The 20071-nt window shown below is 38.2% G+C and overlaps 1 protein-coding gene across 1 annotated transcript in view; it reads left to right on the forward strand.

The window, feature by feature from the left end:
• Positions 1-11860: 11860 nt before the first annotated feature.
• Positions 11861-20071, forward strand: part of LOC109421880 (protein lozenge) — a 131107-nt gene continuing 122896 nt past the window's right edge. Inside the window, exon 1 of the mRNA XM_029861755.2 lies at positions 11861-12368. The gene's annotated coding sequence lies outside the window, so the exon portion shown is untranslated. The remainder of the gene's footprint in view (positions 12369-20071) is intronic.

Below are 20071 nucleotides of genomic sequence, written 5' to 3' on the forward strand. Positions count from 1 at the left end.
CGGTTGGACAGATCCTACGTTGTATCCAATTTTCAGCACCTTAAGCCTTTTCGCTGTCTCGTCTCCTAGGAGGCTCTGACCGCCGCACAGTGGGAAAAAACCGACCCAAAAAGGCACCTAATTATTGCGGCTGATTGCGATCTTTGAAGCCCATCTTTTCCGAATGGAAAATTGCCAAGGAATCGATTGGTGATAGTTTCATTCACCGGAATTGAGTGTAAGTGTCCATTTTGCCCCATTTTCCCCTAAAAACACTGTTTTTTCTGAATTAAATAATGGTTTCAACTGATTGCGGCTAACCAACCAATTTTTTATTGATGTAGAATTGACAGGTGCATTCTATGGAGCATACCTCGATTTGTGTCATTGAATGAAAGTGCCCATTTTGCCTCATTTTCCCCTAAGATATTATATTTCTGAATAAAAAAAATGGTTTCAACTGATTGCGGCCAACCAACCAATTTTTACCTGATGTAGAATTAATCGGCACATACTTTGCGGTGCACCTCGATATATGTCATTGACTGGAAGTGCCCATTTTGCCTCATTTTCCCCTAAAAATACTGTTTTTTCTGAATTAAAAATTAGTATCAACTGATTGCTGCATACCTACCATATTTTTCTTGATGTAGGATTGGCAGGAACATTTCATGAGGCACACCTCGATCCGTGTCATTGACTGGAAGTGCTCATTTTGCACCATTTTTCCCTAAAAACTGTTTTTCTGGATTAAAAAATAGTGTTAACTGATTGCGGCTAACCAACCATTTTCAATCTGATTTAGAATTAACCGGCGCGTACTTTGGGACGCACCTCGATCTGTGTCTTTGACTGGAAGTACCCATTTTGCCCCATTTTCCCCTAAAAATACTATTTTTCTGAATTAAAGACATGTTTCAACTGATTGCGGCTAACCAATAGATTTTTGCTTGATGTAGAATTAACCGGCGCATATTTTAGGGCACACCTCGTTCTGTGTCTTTGGGTGGTGGTGCGTATTTTGCTTCATTTTCCCCTAAACTACGGGTTTTCTGGATTTAAAAATAGTTTCAATTGATTGGAAATAAATAATATTTTTTCCTGAAATAGAATCGACCTATGCATATTATGGAATACAGCTCGCGCTATGCGTTAGTCTGAAATTGCCCGTTTTACCCCATTTTCCCCTAATTAGTTCAAACTAATTGCGGTTAACCAAGCAGGTGTATCGCGAGGTGTATCCCATAGTATGCATAGGTCGATTCTACATCAGGAAAAAAATATTGATTAGCTGCAATCAATTGAAACTATTTTAAAATCCAGAAAATCCGTAGTTTAGGGGAAAATGGAGCAAAATGGGCACTACCACCCAAAGACACAGAACGAGGTGTACCTTAAAGTATGTACCGGTTAATTCTACATCAAGTAAAAATTGATTGATTAGCCGCAATCAGTTGATGCAATTGTATAATTTAGAAAAATAGTATTTTTAGGGGAAAATAAGACAAAATGGGTACTTCCAGTCAACGACACAGATCAAGGTGTGCCCCAAAGCATGTGCCGGTTGATTCTACATCAGGTAAAAATTGGTTGGTTAGCTGAAATCAGATAAAACTATTTTTAATCCAGGAAAACTGTATTTATAGGGGAAAATGGGTCAAAATGGGCACTTCCAGTCAATGACACGGATCGAGGTGTGCCTCATGAAATGTTCCTGCTAATTCTACATCAAGAAAAATATGGTAGGTATGCAGCAATCAGTTGATACAAATTTTTAATTCAGAAAAAACAGTATTTTTAGGGGAAAATGAGGCAAAATGGGCACTTCCAGTCAATGACATATATAGAGGTGCACCGCAAAGTATGTGCCGATTAATTCTACATCAGGTAAAAATTGGTTGGTTGACCGCAATCAGTTAATACCATTTTTTTCATTCAGAAAAATAGTATCTTAGGGGAAAATGAGGCAAAATGGGCACTTTCATTCAATGACACAAATCAAGGTGTGTCCCATAGAATGCACCTGTAAATTCTACATCAAGAAAAAAATGGTTGGTTAGCCGCAATCAGTTGAAACTATTGTTTAATCCAGATAAACAGTATTTTTAGGGGAAAATGAGGCAAAATGGGCACTTCCAGTCATAGATACAGATCGAGGTATGCTCCATAGAATGCACCTGTCAATTCTACATCAATAAAAAATTGGTTGGTTAGCCGCAATAAGTTGAAACCATTATTTAATTCAGAAAAACAGTGTTTTTTAGGGGAAAATGGGGCAAAATGGACACTTACACTCAATTCCGGTGAATGAAACTATCACCAATCGATTTCTTGGCATTTTTCCATTCGGAAAAGATGGGCTTCAAAGATCGCAATCAGCCGCAATAATTAGGTGCCTTTTTGGGTCAGTTTTTTCCCACTGTGCGCCGTTTTGAGCGACGTAGAAGGTAGCCTCAACTTTGTTGTCTTCGGCTTCAATTTCCGCAGAGAACATACCAATAATGTTGAGTGGAGAAAGGGATCCATATGCTCTGAAAGAGCGGTCTACATGAGCCTTGAATGCCAGTTTAGCACCATTGGCACATAGCTTTTCCCAAGTGCGAAAATCTATTAGATTGGCTGCTGCGCCCGAGTCGATGGTCATTTTAATTCCAATTCCCCCTACCTTGAATCTGAATACGTTCTCACCCATCACGTAGCAAATCTCTTCCTCTAATTTACTATCGGTTGGCTTGCTATGGTCGCTTGTCTCGTATACTGCCTTGATACGCTTAGTGGGCGGAATAGTTTCGTTTGTGCCATCATTCGATCGCTTCGTACACCATTTAGCGAAATGCCCAATACTCCGACATTTTAGACATTGTGCGTCCTTTGCAATGCAGACAAAACTTCCTCGCAGGTGCCCTCGACGACCGCATCCAAAACAGATCCTGTTGTCAGTGGCGAGTTGACGATCACCCCCACCTTGACCAGAAAACCGTGGTTTCGATTGCGCGTTCCAATTTGTTTTGCCCTCGGGACGGAAACGAGATTGCGGATGAACGAACTGACGACGCGAATCTCCCGCGATACCAGAAGAACGATATCCGGAGGGTTGTTGTGAAATCATCCGAGAAAACCTGTTTTGAGGATTGACCTGGTTGACCGTTTCCATCTGAGTTGTCCCTTTTTCCTTTTGGCCCATCTCCTTGCATTGAAGTTCCACATCCTCCATTGTCTTACCAATCACGACAATTTCCTCCAAAGCGCGGTCCCTTTCCAAGATTTTCTTCCGTAGAGCGGATGAAAGACATTTTTCAGCTATCTGATCTATGATCATACTATCCGCCACTGGAGTCCCTTCAAGATCGAAATCACAGCGACTTGCTTGAACCCGCAGCTTCATCACGAAGTCTCCAAATCGTTCTCCAGGTTGCTGTGCGATTTGACGGAAGACATGCCTCTCATATGTGCGTCTGCGACACGGCTGAAAATGTGCTTCAAGTTTCGAAATTGCCACGTCGTAGAATGGCGGATCAGGTGCAACATGGGGAACATCATGAACACCTGGTAAATTATCAAAGATATCCTGGAGGTCGGGCCCTCCAAGATGCAGGAGTTGATTCCTCTTCTCGCGTTGACCGGTAATGCCACTTGCAGCTAAGTAATACTCCAAACTGCGCTTCCATTTTCTCCATTCAGTCGCGAGTTGAGACTGATCTGTCTTCGTATCAAACGGTTTGATTGGTCTGAAGGAATCCATCTGCTTTGGAAATATTTCAAAATGAGTGCTTGTTCAGAAGTGTTCATGTTTACTTTTGGTTTTTTTTAGTGTTTTCTTTTTATATTTTCTAAAGTGCATTTTTATGGCTCTATTGTAAAGAACAAAAATAGTTTAAACTCTCAGTTCCTAAAATCAACAACAAATAATTGACGACGATCCAAAACCAAACGAAATAAACAATTGCTACAAGATTTGTCCAAAAGTAAGTACATTGTGAACGAAAACATGAACGAAGACACTTCCAAACCTTCTATTTTTACTGAGCAACAGCAATGAAATCATATAAAAATATCACATGTCACATCATACCAAACACATATAACTACAGCCGCGTACATGTTAAAAAAAAATACCAAGTTTTACTTGATAATACTAATGCAGGTACAAACAAAACAAGCAATCTACTAACTCCATCTCTTGCCTTTCGTTTTCAAATAAGCGCAGTGCTCTACTAATTTCACTTTTCAATTTGAAACTATTCTATTTCGGTATAAATGATGTGAATCCAGTTCTCGACTCATTTCACATCAGATTAAAATACTCAACAACAACTTTGACTTCAACATTTTTTCCAACCCCACGGAGTGAATCCAGTTCACAACTCATTTCACTCCCCCTCATATGTTATCATCCTCATTCTAGATCAACCTAGTGAATTAAGTTCTCAACTCATTTCACTTGTAACGCAACTCATTTCAGCTAGAGTAAAACCTCCATAAGTCGATACTCAAGGGACCATCGTCTCCAGGAAATATCGAGTAGTGGAACAAAAATCCTTTGGGAAGCTTTTTTTTTTACCCATCATAGTAACCCAGAAATTATTTTCCAGTATCGAAAAATTTACCTCCATGAGTCGATATCGAGTTAAGGAACATCGACTCATGGAGGTTTGACTGTAAAATTGCAAACCTCGCTTCAACCAATCAATATTTGCGTTTGTTTAGCAGCAGTAAATGATATGAATCCAGTTCTCGACTCATTTCACATCAAATTATTATAATGTTCCCCATAAGCATTTCATAACCATGGCGAGTGAATCCAGTTCACAACTCATTTCACTCCCGATCATTCAGAATTAAATCAGCTGTCACCTCTATAGCAGCAATAAACATCTCAGGTCATTATCATCAATATCAACATGATTTTAAATAGATTATGTGTATTATTCCAAACAATAATTCAACATTTTAGATAACTCCAATTTCGACTCATTTCCCCTTACTAGGTCAGAAAAGTTTCTATTGTATTTTAATTAGGCTCAGTGTACCAGTTATGGCTATAGTACCTTAAATTCGCCATAGTTGAGTTTCAACCTTTAATGATGCAACTCAACAAGAAAAAAATCGTGAATAACAGATCACGTTCGCAAAAGATGGTTGCAATAATTCAAACTTCTCAAATTGCTCAAATTATGATAGAAATAAATCATTTTCCTTAACTTTTCGGCTTCCTTGCCCTATATTTCGCCATAGTGTACCAGTTATGGCCAATCCTATAAGGAATGCTTGCAAATAGTGCGAAGTGGAACCCAAATTAACAAATGTGTCCATAACTGGTACAGGCACCCTACTGCAGCTGCTGACGTTCTGCGCTACAACTATATGTATGCTGTACTATACTCACATTGAAAGTGTTGAAATAAGCATCACCTGTAGAAAATGCTTTAAAAAAACTTACCAGAGTTCACCAGGGGCAGAATCATTAGTGCATCAGACTGATGTCGGACGACACAACTTTCTAACACAAACCATGCATACCTCTTTCACAGTCGTGCAACTTTTTTCCAGCCACCACGTTTGTTGTTAACAATTGAAGAAAATCAATAAAAAAAAACTTTTATGAATTTCTCGCATGGCAAGTGATCTTCTTGTAAAACATTATCCTCTTAATCGAACACTCTTCCACGATTTTCATCCCCATGTAACAATTTCATCTTCATTTGCACATCATTCGTCTGTTAATAATCTGCTACAACACAATGCTTCACCCCATGCTTTTGTCAAATGTCGGCATCTTGTTTTACATTTACAACCACATCCAATACCCCACTCTTTCTTCTTCCTTTGCCGCATCCGTGGCCGCATCATGTGTTTTGCCGCCAGATTTTTTTCCGTAAATACATCCTTGCTTTTGTTCATCTCCAATCAACTTCACATTCCATCGAAATTCTTCCAGCACATAATCTTTCATAAACCACCACAGCACTGGCGCATCATTTTCCATTACAACCTCATTATCACATATTCTGATTCTCGATTATTCTTCCCATAACAAATAAAACCAAGCGCACTCCTGGAGCAGCACCCCTACTATGCTGTTATTCTAAATTTAGTTTTTTTTTTTCACTGGCGCTGTGCCTTTATCGCCCGCATTGAAAGATTTTCCATCTTAAATAACAATCTGCCACAAAATGCACCTTAGAAAATTTTATATTTTCACTAATTTTCCCGGCCAAATTTACCTACTGCACTTTTCAAACACTTCTCCAACCAAACAAAACCTACAATTGCTTTTTCCACTAAGATTGGATGTGAAATTGATCGCTACCGAAATTGCCACGCTCTTTGTTTTCACCTCGTCAGCCAATGTAAAGTCGCGTATCTCGGATCTCCGAATGAATAACACGTTCGTGTACGCTCGGTGATAGTCAGAATTCAACTGCTTTATTTTGGTTTCTGTTTTCAACGTTAGTGTACATTAATAAGGTATATTATCACAAGGTTTATGTAACAAGAAGTATGCTGAAATCAAGATACATAATAATCAAGATTTATATAAAACATTTGTTGCAAGGGCGTAGAAGGACAAGATCCAAATTCAATTAATTTATTCGTTGGGTTGGATAAATTATAAAATTCCTACAAATACAACTTCATTAATAGCTTGGTAAATTTCATTCATCATTATACGCTTACTTTTAGTGATCTTTCCTCGCATTAAACCTTCCGCAACAATGTCCTGCGTCGAACGGTTGTGGAACCCCTTTTAACCGTAGCACTTGGATGAACGGATGATCGACGTAATTACGTGCTATGCAAGCGACCAATCTAGATTTGCTCCTCACTGTCACCTATTTAGCCGAATTTGTAGATATTTCACCGAATACTTCAAATCACTATCTGTTTAAGCATCAGCTTTGGCTTATGCTGACAATGATTATTAACTATTTAGACTTATTGATTACTTAAACTTATCGAATTGCTGCAGTATGAACTTGTAGCACTTTGACGGTTTTGTTGATCTGTTATGCAATTTCACTTCTATTCATTAGTGGTATGTGCTTTACAAGTGTGTACTGCCAACGATTCCGGGCCAGCATTGGGTGAGATAGCCAGTGGCGTAGAACTGAGTAGGGTAGACCTTTTCTGTGTAATCGACGTAGCGTAGTTAACAACATTATTGCACCGATACTACACCGGCCACGTCCTTGCAGTCAGGTTGGAAGAATTAGTACCAACGTTTGTTATGTGAAAGTTGGCGTTTACCGAACGTCTCCACCAAAGGTTGAAGGAAGGTCTGAAAAGATTTCGTTAGGTCGGGATTCTCTCTTATAAGTGTTATGACCTTTTGATTTTATTGCCATAACCATCGCGCTATTGTTCACTTCACGCGGAAAGCAAACAATCGATAACCCGCGCCAGGTGATCGCATAATATCCAAATAATCTTGCGCACACACACGAGCACGAATACGGATTCCCGGATAAACTGATACGATTCATCAAGGCGACGATGGATTAACTTATGTACATAGTTCGAGTATCAGGGACACTCTCGAGTCCCTTCGAATCTCGCAGAGGGTTACGGCATGTTGATGGTCTTTCGTGCTTGCTGTGCAACATTGCTTTAGAGGGTGTAATTAGAAGAGGTTTATCCCCACACGAGTGGAACGATTTTCACGAAGTCCGTTCAGCTGCATGGTTTCGCTGACGATATTAACCCTAAAAGGGATACCTGGGGTCCATTTGGACCCCAGGCGCCTTTCAGAGCTCGTCTTTGATGGAACACACTCAGCGAGGTGACGAAACTGAGGCCATGAAGGTATCCCTTTTAGGGTTAATATTGTAGCTCGCAAATTTGAGACGATGCGTACATACCGTAAAATGGGGTAACTTTGACAGTTTTTCAGCGAATTTTCTTAATATTTTTCCATGCAACAGTATTTTCCCTACTTTTATATAATTTTAAAACAAGTACTGGGGTATCAGTTATCAATTGTAATTGAAAGGTTTGACGATTTTAAATATTTTGGGTGACTTTGAGTTTTCCATATGAGCGAAAATCAGATTTTCATTTTGGGGTAACTTTTTTTTGTCTAGTTCATTTATTTGGGGCTCAATCGCGTATAACGCTTTACGGAGCCGAGGATCTTACTTTGTACTTAATACATAGTATACATTATACAGAGTAATAACTTTTTAATGATATCTGTTAGTAATGGGTGGAAGCCAGGGTACTCGTGGCAGCTCGAGGTTAGAAGGTCACATTTTGAGGGATGGGCAGGGTAAGGATTGGGCCAAAGGTTTCACTGCTGCTCATCCGGGGGTGAATCGCATCTTGCTAGCGTATTCGGTGCCTTGTGGTGTTGGTACCAACTTGTTTTGGGACTTGGTCTTCCGGATGGCCAGGAGCAGCTTGGTAACACAAAGAGGACAAAACAGAGAAAAAAAATTGGAAAAGAAAACACAAGCGAATTAAACTTTTATACCAGCAGAGCGAATAAAGTCGAAAATACATCCCATGTATGTGACATCGCGGGTCCCCAACACATCTCTCACAAGAACATAGGGTTGTCTACCTCGGGCCTCAAGGGTATCCAATAGTAGTGCTCTGGAGGCGTCATTATCCGGGCATTGCCAAACTACGTGGTCGATGTCATCATAACCGGAACCGCACTTAGTACAAACATTGCTCAACGCGAGGTTAATCCTGTGTAAATGCGAGTCTAGCGAGTAATGGTTGGACATAAAGTCTTGACATCACGCGAATGAAATGGCGACTTACATCCAGACCATACCACCACACTCGCAAAGAAACATTAGGAATAATGGAATGTAACCACCGTCCCAGCTGGCCATCTCGCCAATCATTTTGCCAACTTTGAAGAGAACTCTGGCGAACAAAATGGAAAAATTCATCATGTGAAATTCTTCTATCATAGATCTCACCTTCCTGTGCGCCCACCTTTGCGAGAGAGTCTGCCTTCTCATTGCCATAAATTGAGCAATGTGAGGGGACCCATACAAAGGTAATCTTGTATGATCTTTCGACCAGTGCACCTATCTGCTCCCTTATTTTTGTAAAAAAGTAAGATGGATGTTTTACAGGTTTCATCGACCGGAGTGCCTCAATCGAACTAGGGCTATCCGAGAAGGTGAAAAAATGGTCTACGGGCATGTTTGAAATCATCCCCAAAGCGATGATTGCTGCCAGCTCAGCAACATAAACCGAACAAGGTTCCTGAAGTTTGCGGAAGGCGGTGAAATTTTCATTGAAAACACCGAAACCAGTGGATCCATTTATGCGAGACCCATCAGTGAAGAATCTCTTACAGGAATTGACATTTTGGTACTTTTCGTTAAAAATGCGAGGAATAGATATACATCGAAGTTGATCTGGTATTCCATGAATAGCTTATTTCATGGACAGTTCGTATTTAACAAAGGTACTGTCATTAGTGAAGTGTACACGGGGAGGATTATAACTTGGTAGGCTTATGTCAGATGACATGTAGAACAGATAGATTCTCATGAATTTTGATTGAGTGTTTAGACTGAGCATTTCTTCGAAGTTTTCAATGACAAGTGTGTTGCTCACTCCACACTTGATAAGTAACCTTAGCGAGAGCTCCCAGAATCGTTTGGGGTAACTTTGATAGCGGCCTGAAAAACACATCAATTCTTAAAAAATAATCACAGATTGAAATCTTAGGAATAGTGAATTTAGCTGTCAAAAATCATTATCTTTGTAAAAATATATATTTACACGGTACATCAACATATGATTGCATGCTGTTCATGGTGAGTTTTCTTTTTTGGGTATTTTTTTAATGTTTTAATTAAATTTTGATCTACATGATATTACAAGGGCATTGCATACTTTTAGGCGTTTATTGGTGCATGGAGATTCATGTCTCAATTTACAAAATTGAGTCCAGTTTATAAAAACGCACTTCGTTAAGAGATTCAAGGCCAGATTTGGAATCTACTATGATGGATCTACCGAGAATAAGAGGCCATTCATTGAAAAAATAGTTGAAACAGAGCTGTACAGCAGATTGTTTGAAGTGTTTGACAAATGACAAAAATATCAACAATTTTGATCTACATGATATTACAAGGGCATTGCATACTTTTAGGCGTTTATTGGTGCATGGAGATTCATGTCTCAATTTACAAAATTGAGTCCAGTTTATAAAAACGCACTTCGTTAAGAGATTCAAGGCCAGATTTGGAATCTACTATGATGGATCTACCGAGAATAAGAGGCCATTCATTGAAAAAATAGTTGAAACAGAGCTGTACAGCAGATTGTTTGAAGTGTTTGACAAATGACAAAAATATCAACAATTTTTTAATTTTTAGCCCAAAAAGTTAAATATAAACTCGGTTTTGATGAAAATTCGTTTAAGATGGACTTTCATATGTATAGTTTTGATCTACGTTTGCCTTTTTCTTAACTGGTTAAAGAAATCATAGTTATAAGGTAATGTATACCATGCCTGTCGCACTATCAAAGTTACCCGCATTATCAAAGATACCCCATTTTACGGTACGACTAAAAAGTGAAACCAGGCGAATCGGATTAGTCATTAATGTGTCGCAGACAAAGTACATGATGGCAACGAGCTCCAGGGAAGAATCACAGCGCGCGCCACCCCTAATTTCTATCGACGGTGATGAAATCGAGGCGGTTGAGCAGAGAAATACAGAGATGCATTATGGCAGGAAATCGAGCTTACTTTGGATTTCGCAGAACCCTACGATCGAACAAAGTTCGCCGTCACACAAAGTTAACTTATACAAAACGCTGATTAGACCGATAGTCCTTTATGGACACGAAGCATGGACTCTACGTGCAGAGGACCAACGGAAGGTGTTGCATACCATCTACGGCGAACTGCAGATGGAAGACGGGACTTGGAGAAGGCGAATGAACCACGAGCTGCTGAGAGATCCAACCATCGTCCATACCGCGAAAATCGGGAGGCTACGGTGGACGGGTCACGTCATCAGGATGTCGGATAGCAACCCGACTAAAATGGTTCTCGAGAGTCATCCGACCGGTACAAGAAGACGTGGTGCGCAGCGAGCTAGGTGGGTCGACCAAGTGGAGGACGATCTGCGGACCCTACGCAGAGTGCGGAACTGGAGACACACAGCCATGGACCGCGTGGAATGGAGACGGCTACTATGTACAGCAGAGACCACCCAGGCCTTAGTCTGATCAGTAAAGTAAGCATTGGGCGACTATGCTTTCGTGACAATTATTTCAATCGCTATAAACGCTTGTTCCAACGTCCAACATTGCAACAGACGTATCACTGTTTATCTGCGGTTAGACAATTAACTTAAGTCGGTCAACATTAGGTTAAGCTAAGCCAAGGATGCATTCAGCATGTGGGTTGTAGACTAACGGTTTAAACGTTAATGTCAGTTTAAGAAGTTTAATGCATGCTTTGCAGCCATTTTGCATAATTTCATGGAAACTCGAATGAAAACAAAAACTACAACCTTAACTGTTCAACAATTGACGAACTCGCTATACAGCCAAAGGTATTCGACTATTGGCTTTTCTCTTGATAGCCATCGACATGCTGCCAGGCAAAAAGCCTATAGCCTAATGTTAAAACTCAATAGCAGCAAAGCTCTTATGAGTCTAATTTCATTTCCCCTCAAATTCATTCATAATATGGAGTAAAGCTAAGCGCACAGATGAACATGAACAGATAAGAAAAGTTCTTCTGCAGTTCGATGCTTTTCCTTCTGAGCATAGCACTGAGAGAAAAGTACAAAGCAACCTGTGGCTGAATGAACCCTCTCCCCAATAGCACCCTCTCTTTCTGATTTCATTCTCACACACAACCAAGCGCGAAACCTCTTTCTCGTGTTGGGGGCGAGGATTTTGTGGTTGCGTACGCTTTGTGTCTTTTCCCATTCATCAGTTCTCGGTTGTTGCTGGACGAAGCGAGACACTTAGCGGCGCTGCTCAAGTTCAACAAGCCTTTCGCTGTGGCTGTCTTGCCTTGTGGTGGCTGCTCAGCTCAATAGGGAGAGAGCGCGCGTTTCGATTGATCGTGTTGTTGTTGAGTGCGGGGACGAGTGCATCTGATTTTCGCGGTTTGGTGCGCGGTTTAATGCAACCGAGGAAGTGCAGTGACGTGACGGGAAGAGTTCACAGTGATCTTCGACTTTTTTTGTGTGGAGAGCTGAATGCATCCGGACCGTGGAAGAAAAAGATTTTGAAGTGTAGTGCGGTTGTCGTGAACTTGAACTACTCCAAACTGTAACGATATCGATAGCACATGGAGATGATTCCAGCTTTAGGTTAGGGCGGGGAAACTGTGTTCAAAAATTTAAGAACATATGAGCTCAAACATTGAGTATATTGCAAATACTTTCAATAAAGTAAGTAAACGACAAACTCGCAAAATAGTGAGTTTTTCCTTCGGAAGGGAAGTCAAGCGTAGGTCCCGAGATGAACTAGTCTAGGGCTAAAAATCTCGCTAATACAGAAAAAAAAAACAAACAATTTCCAAACAGGTCTACTACCTAGTTCATTTTTTTTAGAAAGTGAATGAAAATAATAAGGAAACAAACACAACTTTCAACAACGAATGCAATGCATCGTATTATGTAACAGTATCATGCTAACGATCTTTAAAATACATGTTTTTACATTTTAAGATTTTATTTTAATCGAAAGTAAAGCGAAAATTAAACTTATATAAATCTAAATTAAATCAGATAATTGAATAAAAACATTTTGAATTTGGGAATTGATCAGCGATGTATATGAAAACTATCAAAATTCTGATTGAAGGCAACTTGCAAAATATCAAATATTTATTTTTGGAGTTTTGGTCGCATTTATGTTTTGGTGGATTTATGTGATTATGTATGGATATGCAATGACTTATGAGAAGAAACAACCAGAAAGTAAAAACACGATACACAAAATATGTTGTGTTATTTTAAATCTTAACATATGTTGTGTTATTTTAAATCTTAACATACAGGGAAAAGACAAAATGATCGGGATAGACAAAACTTTTAATTAGCTGTAACTTTTCTTAAAGTCCTTCAAAAATTCTCACATTTTCACTGATCATTGATCAGTTATTTTATTGGTGATCCAAATTTGAGTTAGATTGAGCTATTCTAAATGCAGTTATTGCGATTCATGTAAAAATATAATTAACTGAAAGCCAGTTTTGAACTGGACTTAATAAACCAAATGCATTCGTGAAACATTAATGACTAATACATTGAGCTCTAAAAATATATGACTTAACTTAAAATGTTTAGCTAGGATTCATGTTATAAATAAACCAACTTTCTTCCTTTCTTATAAATAATATTAAGCTTTGTCAAACGTTGATTACAATAATTGCTATAACTTCTGGTAGAATAGCTCGAACTTGCTCAAATTCGGACCATTAATAAACTAGTTGAACAATTATCAGCTAAAATTTGAAAATTTCTGTTACACTTTACGAAAAGTTTCAGCTAATTGAGTATTATCTGAATTTTGCCTGTCTTGATAATGTTGTCTATCCCATGTATTACGGTAGATATTCGCACGATTATGATGGCAAAGCAATTATCTCAGCTTTTGAAAAGAGAAGCTGAGGTGTCGATTGGCTGCCATGCTTCCATCATGGATGTACTCATCACATACAATTCAAATAAGTTGCTACTTCTTTGATAGATATTAGATTTCTTACCAATTTCATAACATTCACCTAGTACGCCTTAAATCGAAAATATAATACAAGATTCATATTGACGATTGCATGAATTTCTAGACTCTAGTGCAGTTTCGTTTTAGTGAGATACAATTTGCACACTCACTAATATTAGTAGGCGTGTGCATAAAAATATTAGAAATTTTACCAACACAAGAGAAACGAACTCACAGACGATGACATTCAGCGAAACCTGCCTTTGGGAAATATTCCGTGTAATGGTTCAGGCTTCATCCCGGTGAAACGGGAGTCAAAGAGTCTTTTTCCCGGGTGATATGCACTGGCAATTTACTCCAACCCGGGCTATATGATATAGCTAGGTGCCTTTTTTTGTACCAACCATCTTATTCCTGAATCCATGAGCCTTGCAGAACTACAATTATAGTTTCTTCCCAACATATCTCAACGGACTGAATCAATCCCCAGCTTCATCATGGATTTATTAGCTTTCGATCTGTAATCCATCCTTCCCTCAACTATCCCCCAACTGATTTCGGCTCTTGGAACCCCCAAATTGTTTCTATATTCTCCAGACTCATCGAGCAGGTTCACCAAAACTTTGTAGAGCCTTAGACTCACTTTTATTTAAACCATGCTACTACATACATGACCTCTATTGCGCATAATTTTCATCGGCTCTGCTGTCTTTTTGAACGTACTATGTCGATACGATGGTGATCAAAACAATTGAACTCATCAAACGTTGAGCGAAAAAATTCTAACAATGTGGAAAAACGTTGTTGTCGGGGTAACCGTGAGGAAACGCAGGTGTTCAGTGAGCTGTGCAAATAATCACTGTGCAAAAATTATTTGCACAGAAGTCTAATAAATTTTGAGAACCTCAATACTCTTCATATCCCTTTCAGGACGGCGCGCCAAAAAGTGAAATCTCCATACAAATCGCTTAACATTAGCTCTCCAGAACTCTTAGATTTCCCAACAAAACAACAATTCTTATCCCTCATTTGAAACAGCCACTCTTAATCTTTCGATTTTTAGCTTTGACTACTTAGATGAATCGAAAATAAAAAAAAAACACGACAGATAAAACTTTTTCATGTTTTACGGTTTTTGTCTACTTTTTGTTCAACTTGTGGTCAATCCCACATGCAACGTAAACAAAAGTTTTTTTTTTGCAAATATACAAGTATAATAAATAGTTCAATTACTAAAACAGTTGAAAAAAATATGCAAGCCTGTTATTATTCAACAGCACAATTGTGCAGGTTCGTCAAGAATGGGATATATATTTTTTAATTCTATTATGTTTTCAGCAAATTTTGTAGCCTTATTCTCTACAGAATCTATAGCTCATAGGTTTCCAAACTTTCGGGTGCGCGACACCCTTTTTTGCCGCAGACGTACTTTTCGCGACCCACCAAAGAAATTCCCTCATCAGTTGTCTGCTACAGTAAAATATTCTACTGTTCCTCGCGACCCACTGTTTGGAAAACCATGTCATAGCTAATTTATGTTCATTTTTAAGCATTCTGAAGCTATGCCTTATGAAAACTTTATTGAAGTATTTCATCTCCTATAAATATGCTAAAATCATGGAGCTTCTGGACTTCCGATTTATTATAATCAATATTTTTAAAATTAGGTAGCTTTGTGTAGAATATCAGAACTAAATGCTAAAGAGCGAACACGAAATTATTGCAACACCTTTAATTGTCTAAGCTATTAGGTTAGATATAGATAAATATTTGTCTTTTAATGGTTTCGGCTTGCAGTCACAGAAATAAGCGTTAGTTCTGTTGTTTCATCGCCGACGTTTCGATCAGGGCTCGAAGTTAACCAACTTGTGAAGTGCCGTGTTTGCACGGAGGTATGTCGGGATTTTGGTGGAATGGCCTCATTAACAATTTTGTACCCTTGCCAAATTAATGGGAAAATTAATTAATGGGGGTTTTCTACACTGTCCGGGATTCTTGCACTTGAAACGGATGTTTCACCGTCGAAGATAGGGAGATTTAGCAAGGGTACAATTTTTTTTTTGATCTAGTTTATTTATTTGGGGCTCAATCGCGTATAACGCTTTGCGGAGCAGAAGATCTTTTTTTGTACTTAATAGTATACATTATACATTATATTATACTTTTTCATGATATCTATTAGTAATGGGTGGAAGCCAGGGTACTCGTGACAGCTCGAGGTTAGAAGGTCACATTTTGAGGGATGGACAGGGTAAGGATTGGGCCAAAGGTTTCACTGCAGCTCATCCGGGGGTGAATCGCATCTTGCTAGCGTATTCGGTGCCTTGTGGTGTTGGTACCAACTTGTTGTGGGACTTGGTCTTCCGAATGGCCAGGAGCAGCTTGGAAAAATAGAAAACTTGAGATTTCTGCATACATTTGGGCACGTTTTCCCAGACAGAGTGCTCCCTTAGGCGTGACTGATTTTGTTCAAATTTTGAACTTAGCTTCTGGGAGTTCAAAACAACTGATTCAGGAGATGAGACTTGGTATTTATCGAAATATTTGTTTTTCATATAAATGTGGGCCACCATAATGGTTATTCACAATTTTCGAATGTTTATGCCAATATGTACGTATGAAACTTTCACAAATGTTAACTGATTATGTATATACAGTGGTAGATATTCGTTTAGCTGAGGCATATTTTTCCTATTTTTTTCGCAACTGTAATAATTTTATGTTCTTTTTTTAATTTTTGGAGGATCTTATAGGTAATTTGCATTACTCAATGGGATGAAACAATATATTATTTATGTTTTGATCGAAAAGTACAAGAAAAATTTAAAATTTGCCTAGACATTCGTTTAGCCGAATTGTACAATGTTTGGAATTCCATAATAAAATACTAACAAATTTCGAAAAAATATCCAACAAAATTTTGTATGGTGACCTGTATTATGGATCGACTTATAAAACATGGATTTGATCGTTTTCGGAAGTGTTGCCATATTGATTTTAACATGCATCTTATATAAATATGTCATAATATTGAAAATATTTCCAAATTGAGATTTAATGTAGTTATTTTTACTGGAAGTGTTTCAAAAGAATCTAATGAAAGTTTCATGACGAGTGCAGGTAGAAAATTTACGAAAAACAATAGGGGGATCCACTAAACAGCGTAAACTGATTAAACGTCGCGATCACCAAGGCAATCTTTGATTATTTCATTCGCAAAATTGTGAAACATTTCAAATAAGCGGAAAATCATGGTTTACGCAGCAATTTAATCTGTTTCGTGAATACCCCTAATGTTTTTATCAGAAAAAAAAAAAAAACGCAAACCATCAAAAAATCACGTATTTAAGTATTGTTTCGATGAAATATTATGGTTTCACTTGCATACAGGGTGGCAACGTAGAAATGATACACTCGAAAACTGATGCAAAATTCAAACAGGATTTAATTTTTCTGTAAATTCACTTTTTATAACACAACAAAGTATTAAACTTACAAAGTATTTAGTTCAATTAGAATTATTCCCCTTTGTTTTGAATTATGGCCCGCAGACGCTTCTCGAAATTATTACAAGTCGCACGCACCTCTTCGTCCAGCATTTCATCCCAAATTTTTACCAAACGGTTTTGAAGGTATCCAAAACCAAGTTCTTCGCGTCGCCCAGGTTCCCTAGCACGTATTCTCATGTACAAAAGTCCAGTGGGTTCAAATCAGGAGACGAAACCAGCTATTCCGATGAGCTGATGAAACACGGTAAATTTTGCTTGCACCACTGTTCAACAACCCTCTGCCTTATGCGTCGGTACTGAGTCCTGCTGGAAACATAAACTTTCTTTTCCAAACAGTTTCTTGGTATTGGGGAATAGGTGATCTTTGGTGACGTGTTGTAAAAAGTACTCTTTGTTGATTTTTATGCGCCTGTCGATGGACAACAATGGTAATTGGCCTTTTGTTCATATGGCGCCCCAAACCATCACCGCGGCAGCACTTCGTTATCGTTGAACCTCTCGTTTGTCGGCAGGAATTTCACGAAGACTTGCTTTATACACACGATCATTTTGTTTATTCAGAGACGCTTCCAAAGTAAAAAAATCGTCCGAAAAAAAATGTTGTGAGCGGCGTGCGTCTTGAGCAGAACTCGAGATCTGGCAACCCTGTCGGAAATATTCTTCAGAGTCAATCCGTGAATCCTTTGTTTCTTAAAAGCCCCATATCTAAGATCCAGTTTTCCCAAGCACACTTGTTTTCAATGCAATAGCATGAATGGCAACGTATGGCTCCCAAACTAGTGTATCACTTTCACGTTGCCACCCTGTAAATCACAGGGCAGCGCTTACTACTATTACGTCTTCTAATAGCTCCCAATATCTTCTACACTGTATTCTGGCTGAAATAACATACATTGGACGCCTCACATTTCGAGAAATGGCACCGAAAGTATCCAAACTTCTAGCATGTAATACTTATTTCATAATTTAGAAGATCTTTTCAAATCTGCTTTAAAATAAACAGGGTACAAAAATTCCGACACTTCTTGCAGTTCTTTCAATCAGCAGTCTTCTAACTCATTTGGTAATGCTAGTATCAAACAGGTATACTTTAAAGGCATTAGGATACGTTTTTATTTTAGCTTTTATCAATCCCATTGATTACAAAATTGTTGATAGTGCATCGACTTTTTTTTTATTTTGTTGAATCAAGAAATGCATATTGATAATTACACAGCGTAACAAAATTTAACTTTTGGTCTGTCTCAAGAGCAAACTTGTGTGTCTCCGAAGGATTTTGGGCTGCTGAATTCGAATCCGGGCTCAGATTTGCTCTAACACGTCACAATTTTGAGCTATACCTCAATTTATAGGACAAAATATGCGATTTTGGGCTTTTTTGACTGCAAGCCATTAAGCAAGGAAATATTTTTATTAAGCAATCAAAAGGTTAGTTGGTCAACTAACATCTAAATTAACGACTCATGCAAAATATTTCATTTTACCAAATCGAATTTGATAGTTTTAAGCGATTTATGTTAGGTACGATGTTCCCCATACAAGTTACCCTCCAAAAGTTGCATGCAAGTTTTCATACTAACATAAAATGCTTAAATCTATTAAATTTGATTAGGTAAAGCGAAATATTTTGCATGAGTCGTTAATTTAGATGTTAATTGACCAATTAACCTTTTGATTGCCTAAAAAAAATATTTCCATGCTTAATGGTTTGCAGTCAAAAGAGCCCAAAATCGCATATTTTGCCCTATAAATTGAGGTATAGCTCAAAATTGTGACGTGTTAGAGCAAATCTGAGCCCGGATTCGGATTCAGCAGCCCAAAATCCTTCGGAGACACATAAGTTTGCTCTTGAGACAAAAAAATGTTGCGCTGTGTTATTTGTTCAAAATTCATTCATTTCTATTGTCAATTACAAAAGTTATAGCCCTGAGAAGCTAAATTTAGTTTTGTGCAATAGTTATTTATGCAACAAGTTGCAAAATGATGATTTTTCCAGCACGAGTCGTAAATTCGATGAGTACTGAAAAAAATCGTTCATAAAAAAATTTTGTCTTTACGAAAAATGAGGTTTGAATAGGATTTCTTCTAGGTTACATACTTCTGCAGAATGAGGTATGTCTGAGTATCATAGTAAATCGACCTCATTTAACATGCAGTTCATCCTACTATTGATAACACACACGAAAATTAAAAAAAATGTATGTTGATAAATGTAATACTTTCCGGAACTTTTTTTGGTGGAAAAATAGGCCATTTTAGCGCTCTTTTTTATTTTTATTTTTTTTGCTCAGTGAAAAGTTGACGTTTTCACAACGTAGGGGGTTTAGGGACATAATGGATACCCTAAGCTAATTTGTATGTTAGGCCTGTATAATAGAGAAAACTTAACATATTATTAGCTAGCTTACAACTTTAGCTTGTTTCCTACGTATTTCAATCATTTACAGCAGGTAGAATGGCTTTATTGTGAAGAAATAATGAATTATAAACCGTGTATTTTTAGGGCTGGCAGGAAAGGTACGGGTCGAAATGGACACCCATCGGGGTATAATGGACGCCCCTGCATATTTTATGCTAGTTCTTCGATTACATCGACCAGTTAAGAAATTTGCCTACGGACATCAATACCACAGATATAATGCTCCATCTTAGACGAATTTAAATAATATCAATGTTAAATCAATAAATTTTGGACTAAAGTAATCGTTTTGATTTTTTCTAAACTCTCTCTAAAACGCCTAACCGTATGCAATGCTCGTATCCATTCGTTAATGCCAGTGATCATTTCGCCCCGAATCGACTACAACATTAAAATTGCTATTTTTAGAAAATTATGATAAAAATATCATACTTCACCCATTGCTAAATCTGCGTATACATGTAGATAAGGCAACAATTCATTTTTATGGTGTACAGTA

This window comes from Aedes albopictus, chromosome 1 (genome assembly GCF_035046485.1).
Source record: "Aedes albopictus strain Foshan chromosome 1, AalbF5, whole genome shotgun sequence".
In the NCBI taxonomy this organism is placed as follows: Eukaryota; Metazoa; Arthropoda; class Insecta; order Diptera; family Culicidae; genus Aedes; species Aedes albopictus.